This window comes from Myotis yumanensis, unplaced genomic scaffold (genome assembly GCF_028538775.1).
Source record: "Myotis yumanensis isolate MYYU_CA2020_CCGP unplaced genomic scaffold, mMyoYum1.0.hap1 SCAF_40, whole genome shotgun sequence".
Classification (NCBI taxonomy): domain Eukaryota; kingdom Metazoa; phylum Chordata; class Mammalia; order Chiroptera; family Vespertilionidae; genus Myotis; species Myotis yumanensis.
This window is the reverse complement of record NW_027223791.1, coordinates 137,158-143,237: the sequence shown is the minus strand read 5'-3', so window position 1 is coordinate 143,237 and position 6,080 is coordinate 137,158.

Genomic DNA, 6,080 nt, shown 5'->3' with positions numbered 1-6,080 from the left:
TATAATTAGGGTTGTTAATGATATATGAAGATTTACCACAGTTATTGTATCCTTTGCTTTCTTGTTGTTCTATTTCCATTGTTTGTTTTCTCTTATAATTATTTCTGCTATTTTAATTTGACAGTTTTCTATGATTTTATTCTTCATTTCTTCTTCTTTTTTAATGTTTTATCTCAGCTCTGGATTTTTGTTTTGTGGTTACCACTAGGATTGTGAAAAATGTGTCATACATACATACATATAACAGTCCTTTTTCTTCTGATTGCCTCTTCATTCACCTGTACTATTCAATCCTCTTCCTCCTCTTTTATCATTTTGTTGTTGCAAATTATCCCTCTTTATGTTGTGAACTTGTAATCTGCAATAGTTACAATTATTTTAATGCCCTTCCCCCCTTTAACCTTTATGTTATAACTAGTGTCCCGGAGCATGAAATTCGTGCCTGGGGGGTGGATGGGTGCAGTGTACCTCAGCCTGGCCTGTACCATCTCCAATCTGGGACCCCTTGGGTGATGTCCGACTTCCAGTTTAGGCCCAATCCCACACCGGCAGTCGGACATCCCTCTCGCAATCTGGGACCGCTGGCTCCTAACTGCTCACCTGCCTGCCTTCTTGATCGCCCCTAACCACTCTGCCTGTCAGCCTGCTCACCCCCAACTGCCCCCCCTTGCCAGCCTGATCACCCCCCACTGTCCCCCACTGCCGGCCTGCTCATCCCCAACTGCACCCCTGCTAGCCTGCTTGCTCCCAATTGCCCCCCACTTCCGGCCTGCTTGCTCCCAACTGCCCACCCCGTCCCCCCCCCCCGTCAGCCAGATCTCCCCCAACTGCCCTCCCCTCCTGGCCTGATCACCCCTAACTGCCTCTGCCTCAGCCCCGCTGCCATGGCTTTGTCCGGAAAGGCATCTGGAAGGCCTCCTGGAAGGTCTCCCACTCCAATTAGCATATTACCCTTTTATTAGTATAGATAGAGGCCTGGTGCACGTGTGGAGGCCGGCTGATCTGCCCTGAAGAGGATCCCGGATCAGGTTGGGGGTCCCCTTAAGGGGCGTGGCCAGCCTGGGTGAGGGGCTGAGGGTTGTTTTCAGGCTGGCCAGACCCTCTTCAGGGTGGGGGTCTCTGCTGGGGGGCGTGGCCAACCTGGGTGAGGGGCTGATGGCCATTTGCAGGCCGGCCAAGCCCCTGGCTTTGTCCAGAAGGATGTCCGGAAGGTCTCTGGAAGGTCTCACGGTCTAATTAGCATATTACTCTTTTATTAGTATAGATTATTTAATAAACTACTCTGAAATAGATTTTCAGTTTCCTGCTACTATCTATTAATCATCTTATTCATCTTTTTGTGTACTTTTGTGTTTTTGTTTCCAGTAGAAGACCTCCTTTCAACATTTCTTATGTGCAGTCTTACAGTGGTAAATTCTCTCAGCTTTTGTCTGTCTGGGAAAGCCTTTATTTCTTCTTAATGTCTAAAGGATAACTTTGCTGAATATCTTATCCTTTGCTGATGGGTTCCTCTCTTTCAATATTTTAAATATTTTTGTTCACTCTCTCCTCTCTTGTAGTGTTGCTACTGAAAACATTACAGAAAAGTCTGGTGATGATCATCTAATGGAGTTTCCTTTGTCGGTTAATCTTTATTGTTTCCTGGCTGCCTTAAGAATTTTTTCTTTGTCATTGATTTTTTTTTAAATTTATTTTTTTAAATATATTTTATTGATTTTTTACAGAGAGGAAGGGAGAGAGATAGAGAGCTAGAAACATCGATGAGAGAGAAACATCGATCAGCTGCCTCCTGCACACCCTCCACTGGGGATGCTCCAACAACCAAGGCACATGCCCGTGACCGGAATCGAACCTGGGACCCTTCAGTCCGCAGGCCGACGCTCTCTCCACTGAGCCAAACCGGTTTCGGCTGTCATTGATTTTTGACAGTTTGAATAAAATGAGTCTTGGAGAAGCTCTTTTTGCATTGATATAAGTAGGTGTTCTGTTAGCTTTCTCTATTCTAACATCTAGTTCTTTGCATAGGCTTGGAAGTTCTTGTCAATTATTTCTTTAAGTGGGATCTTTGTTCCCTCCTCTCTCTCTTCTCCTTCTGATATACCGTATCTATTATCCTTATATTGCTTTTATTTTTTAAATTTCAACTCTCAGTTCTCTCTCTTCTTCACGGGTTATTTTTGTAGATTTCAGAGAGGAAGGGAGAGGGAGAGAGAAACATCAATGATGAGAAAGAATCATTGATTGGCTGCCTCCTGCACACCCTGCACTAAGAATGGAGCCTGCAACCTGGTCATGTGCTCTGACCAGGAATTGAACTGTGACCTCCTGGTTTATAGGTTGATGCTCAACTGCTGAGCCATGCTGGCGGAGCAAGTTCCCTAATTCTTTTTTCCATCTGGTCTGCTCTGTTTCCAATGCTCTCTAGTGCATTCTTTGTCTCATTTATTGAGTTCTTTGGCTCCAGAATGTGTTTCTTTTTTTATAGTTTGAATCTCTTTGGTAAAGTACTGCTTTTGCTCATTAATTGTATTCCTGAACTTTTGACTTGCCTTTCTGAGTTTTCTTGTATATTGTTGAGTTTCTTTGTAATTGCAGTCTTGAATTCTCTGTCATTTAAACCACAGTCTTCCATGCCTTTGAGTTTGGTTCCTGGAGATTTTTCATTTCCTTTCTGTGCTCCCAAGTTACCCTGTTGTTCATGGTATTTGATGGGTTGTTTCTCTGTGTGTGCATTTGAGGTAGAGATCTTATGGCTCTGCTCCACCCCTACAGTAATGGTTTCCCAGCCACCTCAATACCAGCTTTGCCTTAATGGGGAGGGTGGAAGGGAAATGCCTTTTCTAGGAAGAAAACTGCTTCTGCCCCTCTGACCCTCCAGGTTGTAGTGTGAGGGCTGCAGCCAGACTTCTCCCCCACTGTTGTGCTCCTTGATCGCTGGAGCCAGGATGGGCACCAAACTGCATCTGTGGTCACGTCACTGTCCTTTCCCTGTCCCACCTCCCCTCCTGTTCTTCCCCCATCCCACCTTCCCTCATTTCAACATGCCCATCTTCAGATGTGCTAATGCATAAATATTTCAGGTGTGTTTGTGTGCTGAGCATGGGATCTTTGTTGAGTTATAATTGTCTTGAGATAAATTTAAGAGGAGAAACAATGGAGTCTTCTCACTCTTCCATGATGCTGGCAACAGTGGATAGAGCGTTGGCCTGCAGACTGAGAGGTCCCAGGTTAGATTCCGGTCGAGGGCATGTACCTGGGTTGTGGGCACATCCCCAGTAGGAGATGTGAAGGAGGCAGCTGATTGATGTTTCTCTCTCATCGATGTTTCTAGCTGTCTCTCTCCCTTCCTCTCTGTAAAAAATCAATAAAATATATTTTTTAAAAAACCCAATTGCTATTAGGTAACATTTTTTGAAGCCTAGTTTTTAGTTGCTATGTATACTTGAAGCATATTAAAATAGTGTTTCTTGAAACATACTCTGTAAGTTAAACTTTTTCCATGTTCATTTGGCTTTGTGAAGTATTTTTATAGGTACTTATTATTCTACTCAAATTATAATAGTGATACAATTTTAATAAAGAGGAAATAAGCAAAATACTTTTAACTGGAGGTATTTATTTCCTTCTCTATTTGATTTTCTTGAATTAGCAGATTCTGTGTGGTAAGCCGTTGCCTCTGCATTTCAGATACTATGCCGTCATGGTGACTATGTTCTTCACGGTCAGCTTGGTGAACAACTATGCCCTGAACCTCAACATCACCATGCACCTGCACATGATATTTAGATCTGAGAGTACTGCTGCTCAGATCAGTGAGCAGAGGCTGACTATCGTCTGAGAAGGCCGAAAGAGAGCAATATGAAAGTGGATGGTTTACTTTTTATCTATCTCAGGTCTTATGGGTGATTGATATAAGGAAAGTTAACATTTTCCTGAGAAGCATATTTTAACTTTTAATTTCCTTCATCTGGAATTAATGCGCGTCGTCGTGGTTCCTGGAGACACGCGGCGGGACACGGAGCAGAGCTGAGGAGGCCTGACCGGAGATGGAAAGATGGCGGCGATATAGGCAGACGCGTCCCAGGTCTTGTCCCGGAGCAAACGGAGTAAGCAGCTGAAACTAATAACACCCACCCCAAATTGGCAAATTTACTCAGCTGGTGAGACGGCTTGCAGCCTGGAAGGGCAGACCTCCCCTGGAAAGGTTAAAAACCAGGGATCTGGGCAGGAAAGTTTGCCAGACCTGAGCCCAGAGGGTCAGAGGGAGACCGCATGGCAGACAGCCGCGTCTCTTGGGACAGACACAGACCCTGACCAGGGTAAGGAGTTCCGCGGGTTTGCTGGCGCCAGGAGATTTGAGATTTGGATTTTGTGATTGCGGAGAACTGAGACTAAAGGGGGCATCCTGAGGAACTGATCAGACCATGCAGTGTCCATAAGAGAGGAGCGTTTCCCAGACCATGCAGTGCTGGTAAGAGGAGCGTTTCCCAGACCGTGCCTGGTACGTTGTGCCTTGCTCTGTTGTATTTTGTGCCTTTAAATCAACGCAGCAGATCCAAGCAACAGCAGCCCCCTGATCACCGCAGCCTCCTGATCACCACAGCCTCCTGATCACCACACCCTCTGTCTGTGGAACAGCAACTGTACGTGAAGCCTCCCCCCACCAGCCAGAAGAGCCAACACAGCTGTGAACAACACCCACCAGAGGAGCTGCTGCCAACTGGAAAGCAGCTGCTACCGCAACCGTCTGAGCAGCAACCACAACCCAAGGAGCCCCTGCCACCCAGGGAGCAGCCACTGAACATCTCAACATCTACATATGTCAGCGAGATCAAACATGGGTAGGCAAAGAAACCCCCAAAGGAAAGAAAAGGAGGACTCGCCAGAAAAGCAGCTAAGTGAGACAGAGATATGCAACATGACGGAAAAAGAATTCAGAATAAGGTTCCTAGAGTACATGCACCACATGTTCAAGAAGCAAGAAGAAACAGATGAAAAACTCAACTACTTATGCAAGAAGCTAGAAGAAACAGATGAAAAAATCAACAACTTAAGTAAGTCCCAAGAAGAAATGAAGAGTGACATAGCTTCAATAAAAAACTCCATTGAAAGTATCAACAGTAGACTGGGAGAAGCAGAGGACCGAATTAGTGAATTAGAAGACAAGGAAGCAAAACACACTCAAACTGTACGGCAAATGGAGAAAAAAATTAAAAGACAGGAGGAGAGCCTAAGGGAGCTTTGGGACAACATGAAACGAAACAACATACGAATAATAGGGGTGCCAGAACAACAGAAAGATGAACATGGATTAGAAAACCTATTCGAAGAAATAATATCAGAAAACTTCCCTGAGGTGGGGAAGAAAAAAGTCACACAAGCCCAGAGAGTCCCAAACAAGGTGAACCCGAAAAGACCCACACCAAGACACATCATAATTACCATGGCAAATGTTCAGGATAAAGAGAGAATCTTACAGGCTGCAAGAGAGAGACGGAAAGTAACATACAAGGGATCTCCCATTAGATTATCAAATGATTTCTCAACAGAAACACATCAGGCCAGAAAAGAATGGACGGAAATCTACAAAGTGATGCAAAGCAAAGGACTGAATCCAAGAATACTCTATCCAGCAAGGCTATCATTCAAAATTGAAGGGGAAATAAGAAGCTTCACAGACAAAAAAGGGCTAAGGGAGTTTATCACCACCAAGCCAGCCATGCAAGAAATGCTAAAGGGACTGGTGTAAAAAGAAGAAATATCAAGCTCAGAAAGAAAACAGCCACACACACACAAAAAAAGAAATGGCTACAAACAAATACCTTTCAATAATAACTTTAAATGTAAATGGACTAAATGCTCCAACCAAAAGACATCGAGTGGCTGAATGGATAAAAAAACATGACCCATACATCTGCTGTCTACAAGAGACCCACCTCATTAGAAGGGACTCACACAGACTGAAAGTGAAGGGATGGAAAAATATCTTTCACGCAAATGGAAAGGAAAAGAAAGCTGGGGTAGCAATACTTATATCTGACAAAGTACATCTCAAAGTGAAGGCCATAACCAGAGATAAG